At 41.6% G+C, this 13,709-nt stretch overlaps 1 long non-coding RNA gene across 44 annotated transcripts in view; it reads left to right on the forward strand.

The window, feature by feature from the left end:
* The window catches only part of LOC103350790 (uncharacterized), a 772,648-nt gene that overhangs the window by 1,718 nt on the left and 757,221 nt on the right, over positions 1-13,709 (forward strand). Inside the window, exon 2 of one of the 44 annotated variants that reach the window (XR_011378417.1) lies at positions 804-915. The exons of 40 other annotated variants lie outside the window; for them this stretch is intronic. This is a non-coding gene — a long non-coding RNA (uncharacterized lncRNA). Of the gene's footprint in view, positions 1-803; positions 916-13,709 lie in introns of those variants that run through there. 3 more of the 44 variants (XR_011378447.1, XR_011378452.1, XR_011378449.1) reach the window with 3 other exon arrangements.

Below are 13,709 nucleotides of genomic sequence, written 5' to 3' on the forward strand. Positions count from 1 at the left end.
ATAAAACAAAGGGGAAATCCCTAATTTTCATGCGTTTTGAGAATTTGTTTTGTGAGAAATACTTTAAACTAATTAATGAAACTAACAGGATCCTGTGAGTTGCAAGATGTTCAATTAACCACAGCTGCCTTTTGGGAGCATTCCCTGGACTTCAGTGATCCATCGAAGGTTTTGAGAATCTAAGGCAGAGTTTCAAGCCTAACACGGGAGAGGATTGTCTGATAATTAGAGCAACAGTCAGGGAGTTGGTTACCTTGAGTTGTATTTTTGCTTAAGTAAGTTTTTTTGTCTGACCTTGGGCAAATTGTATAATCTTTTGGGGCTTCTTTATCTTTCAAATGCTGATAATACTTGCTTGATTTGAGGCCTCTTTAAGGTCCTCAGATGAAAGCTGTTTTGTAAGCTTGTTGTATTATCAGGAAATGCCAGATTTAGAAGTTATTATTAACTATGGTAGGCATGTGAAGGCACACTCGCCCCCTCCCAAGATTAAAAAAAAAGACACCATCAGAGTTCAACTGCTGGGTTGCCATGGGCACAGTGTTCTTTCATGGTATTTTGTAGAGCAGCTAACAGTCAGTAGTTATTTGGTGGTAGAAGTTGTGTTTTCAGTATTCTTTTCAGGTCAACATCATTTATTTATTGACTGTGGGACTCATTATATTCCGCTGGGTGGCTTTATAAGTGTCACCATGGACAGCTGACACTGGTTCTTAAAATGTATGGGAAATAACCTGACAAAAATATGGAATCCCACAAGGTAATGAATGAATATGCTTTAAAAAATAACACTCAAATTGCAGGAGGAAGAAAAGAATCAGTTTCCAGTGGATAGCTCACAACAAACAGACAGTGCTTCCTTGACCCTGAGCACACACTCATTCATCATGACTGCTACAGAGTGTAGCCAGATTGGTAAATATTTACGCTAATAGAATTAGCATGCCTTTTATTTCATTTCATTTAAATTCTTTGAAAGTATGGTGCTTCTTTTTATGATATTATTTATTGATGCTTCAAAAAGAAAAAAAGGACACAATTATTACAAATCCTTTGAGGCAAATGTTTCCAAAGCATAGCAAGCTATTTGTTCCTGAACTCTTGTCTATCTCCTTTCTTCTGATGTTTGTTTGCTTATGTGGAGCTAGAAAACATGGTACATACAAGACGACTTGCTCACAGGCAGTCAGAAAGCCCTGGTTTGAAACACACTTCGCATTGGGAATGGTCTGATGTCTGGGCTGATGGAGCTCTTTCATGACCAGGGATTCAGGCAGGCTCACTGTGCTCCCACATTTCCTCAATCATTAAAATATAAATAGTTCCAGAAAAGTTATGTTTGATGAATTTATTCATTTAAATATTAAAAAGTAGTGTCTACTCATGGGTTGAAGTACCATAAGTACTATGACATGAAAGGTTAATAAAATATAGCCTATAATTTCTAGGGATGTACAATAGCAGAGTATATAAAAATTTATGAAAAGGTGGAACTAAAAGGTGAGTATTTAGGTGCAAAAAGATTGAAATCCATGCATTTTTTTCATTTGCTAAGAACTTTTCAAATGCCCCTGTTTTGCAAAGATTTCCAATTTTTTTTTGCACCAAAATAAGCTTACAAAAACCAACTTTTTGAAGTACCTTTGTAAAGATCAAGAACAGACATTCAGCTAAGTAATTCGACTATTTTTAGTGGCAGGAATCTAAATCCTTAGGTCATCGTCTGACTCCCCAGGCACATTAGGATGGAGTAGATCAGAAGCAGAGCAGCTAGCTGGGCCTCAGACAGTTGCTCCTATATGGAATAACATCAACTCCAGTGGTGGCTTAACTGGCTGTGTCGCAATGCTGGCACACATTCTTGAGCTTTTAGTGTGACAATTTGTTTTCACCAGTTCCAGCTTTATTCACTTTTGCCTAAGCATTTTTGGTATTTATAATCCTATACCTGCTATTACTAATAAACACTTTTTTCTTTATTTGGACCTCAGTTGCACAAAATTGGGTACTCATAATCTTTGCTTCGTGTCCCACTATCATTAGATCCCTGTATGGGGCTTTCATGTTTTATTATATGTATGGACTGGCTACCTCATCCCATATCTAGAACATTACCAATAACAATATTTATCTATGTGTTTTTTCCTCACTCATCTGTTGTCTCAAGTCTCAGAAGAACTATATACTGATTTTGTTTATTTATTCAAGAAAATTACATGTATTTGTATGCTCGAATAATATAATTTTATTGCTTATTTTTAACTTTTAAAAAGGGTGTCAAACCACATGTAGTCTCTTGAGACTTGCTTTTTCCACTTGACATGGTTTTGTTACAATTCATGTATAATGTTGCTTTTAGTAACATATTTTACTGCTATGTAATATTTCCTTGTGTGCATATACTATGATTGTCTTTCTGATTCATCATATTTGTCATTGGACTTTTGGGATGCTTGGTCACTTCTATTAGTGTTACTGTGATTGTCTTGTTTATGTACAAATGATTGTCTTGGTAATTGAATCCCACAGAACAGATTATGCTGTGATAACAAATTAACTTCTAGGCATAGACGATTTAACACAGTAAAGGTTTAATTTTTGGTGGGGGACTCCCAGGGACCCCTACATGCTAGACGTGATGCCGTCATGTAGCTTTGTCTTCAGGAACATGAACCCTCCTTTGTCTTCTTGGCAGGAAAGAGGGATACTGTGCAGGACTTCCCAGCGCTTTATCTAGAAGTGGCAGGTGACTCATGTGTCAACTTAAGATGTGATTCCCAGATATATGATTGAACATTGTCTCTGGGAATGTGACAGTGTCCGGAGGAGAGAGGCTTGTGCATGAGTGGACTGAGGGAAGCAGATGACTCTTCCCAGTGTAAATCAACCTCATCTGATCCATTGAGGGCTTGCATAGCACAAAATGGCAGGAAGAAAGTTGGATGAAGTCTTCCTGGTTCCTGCCCTCCGTGCTCCTGGTTCTCAGGCCTTCAGACCTGGATTGGGATTTTTATCAGTTCTTTCTGGCTCTGAGACCGTTGAACTCCTCTGCTGGCTTTCCTGAGTCTCAGGATTGCTAATGGCACATTGTGGGACTGCTCAGCCTCCAAAACGTGTGGGCCAGTAACTCACTAAGGTACCTCTTCTCAGGCACCTGTATCCCCTGTCTCCTGTCGGTAGCTTCTCTGAAGAATGCTGACTAATACGACTTCGGCTTACATTTCCTTGATCCAGTAAAGCCAGTGGCCAGCTCTAACTCAAGGGAAGGTGAGAACAGTAGGGGAACAGATGGAATGCTCGGTGAGCATCCACGTCTTTGCCTTGTAGCAGTGAAATGCCTAGGCTGTACGGTTTATGAATATTCAATTTTACAAGACTGTGCCAAATTGTTTTCAAAAGTATTGATGCAAATCTATGCTTTCAATAGTAGTGTACAAGAGATGTCGTTTGTTTGCTAACGTCTCTAACAATTTTGTCCCTAAAGTCCTTTTTTTGGAAGCACTTTTTGTGCTTTATCTTTGTACATGCATATAAAGTGAATAGACATTCATATGCCTTTTAAAATTCTTTTTTAGAAAGAACAAGGCATTGGTTTAAACAAGTGTGTAGCAGAAACACTGGTAGTTTTGCTTGTCCTGTCTTCTTTTGGTCGTACCCACTCTTTGACCTCTTGGACCACATTTCCCTAATATGGTGGATCACACACTGGATTTTGATTCTGTCTCTTCCTTCCTTACCACAAGAAAGCATATGAGACACAGCCCTGATGACTCAGATTATTTTATCCCTTTGCTTCAGTGATTCATTCAATGATGGGTCCATGGCCCAAATGAGGTAATCAGACACTAATGTAAAATTTAGTATATGGATGTCAAAGGGGGTGGGGCTGCCACTCTTACAGTGAGACTAAGAGCTGTGAGGGCCATAACGCCTGGAGCTGCCCTAGGCTGCTTGCCCTAGTTGAACACACTATGAAGAATAAAGCCAACATGAAAGTAAAGAAAAATCAAGTGCAGGGGGAGAGGCAGAGTCTTGACAGCATTCTTTGATCTCCTTCATTTAGTTGTGCCTGAAGACCAATGCCTGGACTTTTAGTTATATGAGCTAATATATTTTCTGTTAAGCTCCTTATAATTCTATGTCTGAAAGTCTTAATCAGCTCCTAGTGATAGGGATGTGATCTCCATCTTCAGTCTCCTGGTTGGACCGCTTTTGCAGATCTTTCTGACTCTTGGCTCTGCTTTGCTGGCCTGAATTTTAACAGCTTCAGTTTTTGCATTGAACTCTGGACATAAAGACTCAAAATTTTGGAATGGGGGAGGCTTTAAGATTTTGAGGAACCATTGGAAGGTCATAACATGAGTAATGTGTCACAGCACAAATTAATATATTAGACAATTTTGTCATTGTTCCCAAGCCTAGAAATTGATTCTTGAGTTCCCTGGTCCATGGCACTATAAAAAGATCCACATCCATCACCTCACACAGGATGGTGAGATTTTATCTTTGTACTTACCTCAAAGTGACAAATAGTTAATTAGACACATAAAACATTTTCTAACATAGACAGTTTTGAACTTGAAGTTTTGCTGCTGACAGAGAGAGGAGTCCCAGAGGGTGCAGGGGTCTGAACACTAAATAAATCCAGAACCCTCTCCAATGTCTCAATAACTGCCAAGTCAGCTCTGAGGCTAATTAATCAAAAACAAATTTACAATTAAGCCCACAAAGAAGCACTAATTACATTGCTTGGCAGGAGGAAAATGTGCTGAAAAGGGAAACCTGCAATGAGAACGGAGAATGGTTTTGTTACTGGTCTGTCAAGGGCAGTGCTGTTGGGGTGATGGCATGGGTACTGCTGCACCTGGCTTTTATTCAGGAGAAAGTGTAGTGCGAGTTCCTGCCTCTCACATATGAAGGTTCTTCAAAAAGTTGGTGGAAAATGGAATTAAATGATGTTTACTTTTGTACTTTTTTTTTTTTTTTAAATCAATACACACAAGGGGCCTCCAAGATGAAGCCTGTTCTTTACAGCAAGGCATAGCCTTTCTGAAATCCTCCTTTTGGCCCGTGTGTGCAACAGGGAACAAAGAACATGGAAGTCTGAGCTTCTGGAAGGACCCATATATTTCACTTTCATAGCCAATGAATAGGGCTTGTAGACAGCCAAGCGCAGCTTTCCTGTAGGTTACTTTGCCGCTGTGGTTGTTTATATTATGGACAGTCTCGCCCTCTGAATTCCTAACTCTGCATATTGAGGCACACTGATCGTACCTGAAGCCTGTCCTGCTTCAGCATCCAGGAGAGGTTACACTTGAAGCAGGCATAAATTTGACAGCTACCTTTGATTTAGTACTGATATTCGATGATACTGAGCTACGCCGTCGGCCACTATCTTTGCAGTTATACTTTAACCATGATTTTTTAATTCTGATTGTTTTTTGGATCTTGATTTCTTCTACCTTGTTTGTTCCCTTTCTTTCCATTCCTTGCTGTCTCCTAGAATTCTGCTCTCAAACTTTGCCTGTCATGCTGCAAGATGACATCTGCCCAGCTCCAAATGCTGGTAACTTAGTCCTTCAGCAGACAGGCTGACAAGTGAAAAAGTCTTTCCCGAGTCCCACCAAACGAGCTTGCACTTCCTTTATGGGAGCATGGTGGTGTGGCATTTTCCGTCTTCTCTGTGGGCTGGTGAGCCCATAAGCCTGACTTCTGGCCGGTGGAAGGTGAGGGCAAGTGGGATGGATGTAACTTTCATGCCTGGCCCCTAACGTATCCCTGGAAATCATTGGCATTGACTTGCTCTTTCCTTCATTGCTGCTTGGATGCAGAAGATTCAGGGGAAGATGTGGGGGTGCTACTGACAGGCCCTGCCTCCAAATTCCTGGAGGGAGTGCAAACACAAAATGAAAAGTTCCTGGTGTGTGAATAATTGTGCAGAGTTCTTTCAACATCTACATTCAACTGTGGGTTTGTGCAGATAAACACATTGTAGTCTAGGACGCTGGGGTATTGAGGTTGTTGGATACAGCAGTTAGCTTGTCTTGGTGAATATATTCATCCATTCATGTATTCAGAGAGCTTCTCGTTATTTACAGAGAGCTGTTTTCTGTGCTAGATGCTAGGGTAGAATACTGAGAAAAGAACATTGTCTGTGACTTTAATCTACTGGCGATGAATAGGGTGGGGTGGAGTAGGGGTAGGTGGAGGGAGATGAAATCCGAAGCAGCGTGATGGACAGTTTAAAGGGAGGAGTGTGGCAAGCATGGCAGTGTATGCAGGTGGCTCGGTGGCTGGAGATCAGTGAGACGGCCAGGATTACCTGGTGACTTTTCTCCTTAGCAAGGTGCCAGCATCCTGGGGGGTGCAGCACCACCGCAGTCGGCATTCATCTGGGAGTGTGGAGGGCAAGGCCCGGGACACGGCTGCAGCTTGGGTGTCCAGTGTGTTTCTGGATTGGAAGCTGATGCCACGCTTCCCTGCCTATCTGAGAAGGAAATGCTCATGCCAGTAAAAGATAACAAAAAATCCAGAGCAGGTCTCGAGGGAAGAAGCATAAGGAACCAGAAGTGGACATCCTTAGCCCTGCCGTGATGTCGCACCTGCGCTACCTCGCCCAGGATGTCACCTACTGCTTGCAGCTGTGAGGATTTCGCAGGTGCTCCCAAAGGGAAAAAAAAAAAAACCCTAAGTGACAGAGTTTGTAACACATGTCTGTCACAGAGACCAGAGCTTGGGGAAGAGAAACCAGGATATTGCAATGATTGCAAGTAAAATGGACTTTACTGAAGACCACTTGGAAGTATAAGCTAAGGTATATCTCTGAGGTAGTGAGTGACAAAGAATGCCTCTTACTTCTTCAGCTGAGCCTGGAGTGGTTAGTTACTCAGGCTAAGGAAGAAGTCTGAAAAAACAAAAGTCCTGCAAAATACAGCGGGATTGACAGTACTTTAAAACATTATTGTAACTTTGGGTCAGACTTAAACCTTATTCTCAAGACAGAAAAGCAAAACCCACATTTTCAAGGAATGGATGTATATAAAATAGGGTAAAAAATCTCCTTTGGCCAGCATTGTGGCACAGTGGGCATATGCGTTACCTGCCACATGGGCTTCCCATATTAGCACCAATTCGAGTTCTGGCTGCTCCACTTCTGATCCAGTCCCTTGCTAATAGCCTGGGGAAAGCAGCAGAACATGGCCCAAGTACTTGGACCCTTGCCACCCATGTAGCACACCTGGGTGAAGCTTCTGGCTTTGGCTTGGCAGTTGCCGCCATCCAGGGAGTGAACCAACAGATGGAAGATATTTCTCTTTCTCTGTTTCTCCCCCACCCCCAACTCTTTCAAATAAATAAATAAATTGTTAAAAAAATTCCTGAGGTTATAGCCCTTGGGTTGTTATTAAAATATAGTATATGAGTTAGTAGTTAAAAGGTTGATAGTATGGGTGATGTAATGGGTTCTTTTGGACAGAGGTTAAATCCCTAGAAAAAAATTATCAGAAAATTATCAAGAAGTTATCAAAAAATGAATCAAAAGCTTACTGAGTCCTCACTACAAAGCTGCTATGTGCACATGTGCCTTTTCACTCTCCATTTGTTGTGAAGTAGATATTATCTCTCGTGTGTGTGTTGTAAAAACTGAGTCTTGGGCTCAGTACATTACTTATGTGAAGCCACACAGCTAGCTAGTGGCAGAACTGGCGTGCCAGCTTAAGCCCCGGGGGCTCTTGGCGTCACGCTCTTGGGGTTTTGTCATGCTGTTGCTGTCACAGCTTACACGATGAGAGACCGGCCTGCTTACCACCAGAAGTGGCAGGTTTCATTCTTGGGAACGAGAGCAAGTATTGCCTCCCGCCCTCCCCCTGAGAGACCTACACTCCATTAGTTTTTCATTTGCCAGAAGCATCTGGTTTTTAATATTTCTCTTTCCTTTTATCTCAAGGGAATATCAATCTGTACAGATTTATTATTAATTCCTTGGTAACATGCTTAGCTGCTCAACATTTTTTACTGTTGCTTGTAAAATGAGGCTTGCCCGTTCTTGAAATTTCAGGGACTTCGATCACTCTGGGATGAAATATGTCTTGAAAGACATGATAAGGAGAAGAGGCAGGTACAGGAAAAAGTCCCTCCTTCCACCTCCCACCCATCTGCCTTTTCCTTGGAGCAAGCCACTGCTATTCCAGTGGAAGCGCTTTTCTCCTCTGATTGATCCGCTCCTCATCAGTCCTCTCCTGAGGAATAGCACATGGCGCTGAGAATAACATTCCCAGAGCAAAGTCCCCTTGGCAGGGGCTCTCCCTCCTTTTCTTTCTCATACTTTGTATTCCTCTGAACCTCAGTTTTTCATTGACTTTTCTGATGTTTATGTAGCCAAACATAGTTTTTTCCTTTACTGTCATTGTGAGCTATTGAGAATTTTAAAATGAAAATTGAAGAATATTGCAAATCTTCATTTATTTCTTCAACAGATGTTGGTTAGAGGCACACAGTGTGTCAGAGCTGGCTGAGACTGGGAACATAGTCTCTTCTTCCCTTGTCTTGGGAGACAAGGACTTTAAAATAAATACACTGAAAATTTTCTAAACCTAGATAATTATCACATCAATTCCAATTTTGGTGGGATGTAGGCATGAAACAGCTTTTTTTCCTTCTCTCCATTTCATGCTTTTCTGTATATAGGTGGTCTCTGACTTACGGTTTGACTTATGATTTTTGGACTTCCTGGTGGTGCAAAAGCAATGCACATTCAGTAGAAACCATACTTCAGATTTGGATCTTGGCCTGGACTAGAGTTATGATAGAGTCCTCTCTGGTAGTGCTGTGCTGAGCTCCTCATCAGCCCTGCCGTCATGAGAGGAAATCCCCGACACCCTGCGGCGTATTGTATTGTGAGCTAGGGTGTTCTATGGGTTAGGTGGATTCAATGCATTTTCTGCTTAGGATGATATTTTTGACTTATCTATCCTAAGCCAAGGAGCATCTGCATTTGTTCACCTCCCTTTCCCTCTCCTTCATGACTTTTAGGAGGGATTCTGTAACTTCCCAGACACTGTAACATATAAACAGTTGCAGTCCAGGTCAGTGTAGTTCACATTCTTTTCCGGTTCATGAGTTGTCTCTGTGCCCCAGTCCAGGCCTGAGCACTAGTGAGAAGGGCCCACACTAGGAAGAAGGCATTGTCTTTTTAATTCCTCTTTCCTACCTTAGTCTGTCACTTTGGGCCTTGGCAGTAGTGTTTGGACTTGAGTGGAGCAGAGTTATAGAAAAGGGGCATACTTTTTTTTTTTTTTTCTTCCAATCAACCTATGCTCTGTACGGTAGCTCCCTTTCAGGTTCTGCCGCTGCCTCTGATGGTTCACATGGCAATTTCTGGCTGCTGGGCCCCCTAACCTGTGAGCCTAGTGTCTTGGTAGAATACAGCCAGGTGCCTCAAGCCAGCCTATCTTTTGGAAGTCTGCTCTGTGCAGGGAAATGCGTGTATGTCCTTGAAGGGCTGGTAGAGTTGCCAGAGGCCTTGCTGCCGCCCTGCTGTCTGCCTCATTGTCTTTCCAGTTCTTCTGTTTCCCTGCCTAGACAGCTCAGATCTAAAGGCCTGCTGGCTCGAGCCTCATGAAGCTGCCAATATTTCCTTTCCACAGGTTGCCCCAACCTCTATGAATGATTCTTCTTATTTGGGGACTTGTCTTTGTGGAAGAGGATACCTTTCCCCAAACTTCCTGCAGCTTCCAATAACTCCTCTTCCAAATTGCTGATGATTTTTCATACGGGCTTGAATCTGGGTGATTATAAGCAAGGCTGGTCCTGCTACTGGTCAATCTTGCATATGAGGTCTCATGAAGAATATGGGCATACTTGGTGCCTGTTGATCTTTTTAAAAAGATTTATTTATTTGAAAGGCAGAGTTACAGGGGGGCAAAGGCAGTGAGAGAGAGAGAAAGGTCTTCCATCTGCTGGTTCACTTCCCAAATGGCCACAACAGCCCGAACTGCGCCAATCTGAAGCCAGCAGCCGGGAGCTTCTTCCAGGTCTCCCACGTGGGTGCAGGGGTCCAAGGACTTGGGCCATCTTCTACTGCCTTCCTAGGCCATAGCAGAGAGCTAGATCAGAATTGGAGCAGCCAGGACTCGAACTGGCGCTCATATGGGATGCCGGCCTACAGGCGGTGACTTTACCCACTATGCCATTGTGCTGGCCCCTATGCCTATTAATCTTAACATTGATACTTTATTTGTTGTGTTCATTTTCTGTTACTAATAACATAATATGACAGACTGGGTAACTTAGAAAATGGGTTTCTTTTGGCTCAAAGGGCCACATCTAGTGATACTCTTGATGCTTGTAGAGTCACGAAGAGGTGAGTGGAACAAGGAGCATGTGGGAGAATAAGCCAAGCTGGCTTTTACATCAGACCCACTCTTAACCCATTAACTGAATCTGCTCGTGAGGATAGTCTTAATCACCTCTTAAAGGTGCCCCTTGATCCCACCTCTAAATGTCTCACAATGGGGATTAAATTTCAATGAGTTTTGGAGAGGACAAACCGTGATAAAACAGTGGTTACACAGAAACTGGTAAAGTCCCATTTAGTGACTTGATGCAACTGCTGGTACAATATGTACTTTATGCACAATAAAAGAAAGGATGTTTTGACAGTTTATTTCAAGATGATTTCATCTAGACAGGGGTAGATTGGAAAGTTGGATTAGGTAGAGTGTCCTTAAGATAATAACTAGTTTTTAAAAAAGACTTATTTATTTGAACAGCAGAATTACAGAGAGGGAGAGGCGGAGACAGAAAGAGAAGTCTTCTATCCACTGGTTCACTCCCCAAATGGCCAGAGTGGCCAGGGCTAGGCCAGGCTGACCCCAGGAGCCAGGAGCTTCATCCAGGTCCCGCATGTAGATGCGGGGGCCCAAGTACTTAGGCCATCTTCTGCTGCTTTTCCAAGCACATTAGCAGGGAGCTGGATCAGAACTGGAGCAGCTGGGACTCGAACCGGTTCCCTTATGGGAGGCTGGCAATGCAGATGGCAGCTTTACCTGCTATGCCACGGTGCTGGCTCCAAGACAGTAACTATTAAACTGATGCCTGAAGGATGGGCAGGAGTTTGAGTTAGGAGTAGTCAGTGGTCCAAGTTCTGGGAAGAGGAAACAGTAAGGGATGAGTCTCAAGATCTCGAGAAGGTACTTGGCTCTGTAAAAGAGCAGAGGAACTTCTGAAAAGACCAAGTCCCTGGAGGGTAGTCTCTCCAATTAAAAAAAATGGGTGAAAATGATAAATCATTTAAAGTTTCTGGAAATTGTATTCAACATTTATTCAAGAAAATCTACAAATCTCAGTAAGAAAACAACGTCTGTGATTTCCAGATCACAAGCTGCCGTCTTACCCTACTCTTGTCCCCAGCAGTGTGTTCAGCAGCTGTGTCTGGGATGCTCAACTCCAGGCAGCAGCAACCAAAAAAATGGGCTCCTTCCCTTGTCCCAGCTCTTGGACTGTGGCTGCAATTTCACCTCGGGTGGGTCAGGCTGCTGGAGTTGATGATCAGTTGAAGTCCTTAATAGAAACAGCCTGAGTTTCCCCAGGAAGAGGGAATTCTTCCTCCAGATTGCCTTCAGATACAAGCTACATTGACCATTCGTTGAGTTTCCAGCCTGTTGACCCATGCTTTCCAGTTCTAACAAACTCATGGGCCTATTCCTTAAACTGATCCTCTCTCTCTCCCTCTCTCTCTCTCTCTCTCTCTCCCTCTCTCTCCCTCCCTCTCTCTCCCTCTCTCTCTCTCCCTCTCTCTCTCCCTCTCTCTCTCTCCCTCTCTCTCTCTCTCTCTCCCTCTCTCTCTCTTTCTCTCTGTATATATATGTGTGTGTGTGCCTGTACAGACACATACATCTTGTTCTGTCTCTGTAAAACCCTGCATAATACAATGTCTAAGGATGTACATTCTCAGGAACCACAAAGTAGAAGTCTCAAAACTATCCTTGGCTGGATGTGGAGGACAAAAATATATATCTTCTGAAATGTAATAGTAGCTTTAATCAACACAAACCAAAAGGCAAAAATTAAAATCTAACTGGCTAGGGATACTGTAACAGAACCTTTCAACAGTAAGTGACTGTCAATCCAGGGTGACCTATAGCAAACTTAACCTATAGGAAAGATGAAAAACTAGGAATAAAAATCCTCAGTGGCTGTGCACTGAGGGAGAAATTAATGTCATTGAATTAGTTCTACCATTACTAAGAAAATTAATGATCAAACAAATAACCTCCCAGGGAATAGCCAGAATTACTATAATGTTGCCAGATTTCCAGTTTTCAGTAAAATAATTATGAATCTGACAAAAAGAAAAGTGTGATCTGTACATGAAAAGAAAGGCAGGTAATAGAAATGCCTCTGAGGAGACCTAGTTGGTATAAGAATATATAAAAGGAAACCATACATAGGAATTAAAAAAAGGCGTGATGACAATGTCTGGGCATATAAGGGAGACAAGTAAAGAAATGGAAGTTCTGAAGTAGAATAGTATAATAATTGAAATAAAAAAATCACAAAGGAATTCAGATTTGAACTGGTAGAAGACAATTATCAGCACACTTCTAAATAGTTCAAGAGATTATGCAATCTGAAGAATAGGAGAAAATGAAAAATTTCTCTGAGGTACACTATTCAGTGCACTAAAATGTGAACCATAGGAGTACTTTAAGAAGAAAGGGACAGAGAAATAATCTAAAAAGTCTAAGTTTAGTGAAAATATTGATGTGTAATTAAGATAGTTCAACAAGCTTCAGATAGTATAAATGCAAAGTTATCCATACTCTCATACATTTTACTCAGAATGTTCAATACTCAGTATTATTGCAAATTTTTCTCTTCCTTTTAAAAGTAACTGATTTAATAAGCAACTGTACAGAACAGTGTGTATAGCTTATATTGTTGGACCTGTGATGTACAGAGTTATACATTTTTTTTGACAATGACAGCACAAAGAAAGCAGGTAGGAACAGAACTCTGAAAAAGGAAGTTACATCAGATGGTAGCTCACATTCGTGGGAAAAAGTGTTGAGATGTGGAAAGGGTAAACAAGGTTAATGTAATAAACTACAACTACTTCTTGCTCTTAAATTCCTTAAAAGATCATCAGAAATACAAACCATAGTGTTAGGTTTGATTCATATATTGATACAACATATATAACAGTAATAACACAGATAAGGCAGAACCAGCTATGGAACTTACAGAAATGAAATTTCCATATTTCCTTGAACTAAGTGTACATCTCAAGTAGATGCTAACAAGTGAAAATGTATATTGTAAATCTAATCCATCTAAACTATCTACTTATCTATCTCAGTCTCCACTAAAAGACTACTGGAACTCATAAAAGAGTTTGGTAAGTAGCAGGATATAAATAACACAGAAAATCAACAGTCTTCCATAGTGGCTTTACCAGTTTCCATTCTCACCAACAGTGGATTAGTGTGCCTTTTTCCCAACATTCTTGCCAGCATCTGTTTGTTGATTTTTGTATGTAAGTCATTCTAACTAGGGTGAGATGAAACCTATTGTGGTTTTGATTTGCATTTCCCTGATGGCTAGTGATCCTTAACACTTTTTCATGTGTCTGTTGGTCATTTGGATTTCCTCTTTTGAAAAATGTCTGTTGAGGTCCTTGGTCCATCTAAGTGGGTTGGTTGTTTTGTTGT

This window comes from Oryctolagus cuniculus, chromosome 8 (genome assembly GCF_964237555.1).
Source record: "Oryctolagus cuniculus chromosome 8, mOryCun1.1, whole genome shotgun sequence".
In the NCBI taxonomy this organism is placed as follows: Eukaryota; Metazoa; Chordata; class Mammalia; order Lagomorpha; family Leporidae; genus Oryctolagus; species Oryctolagus cuniculus.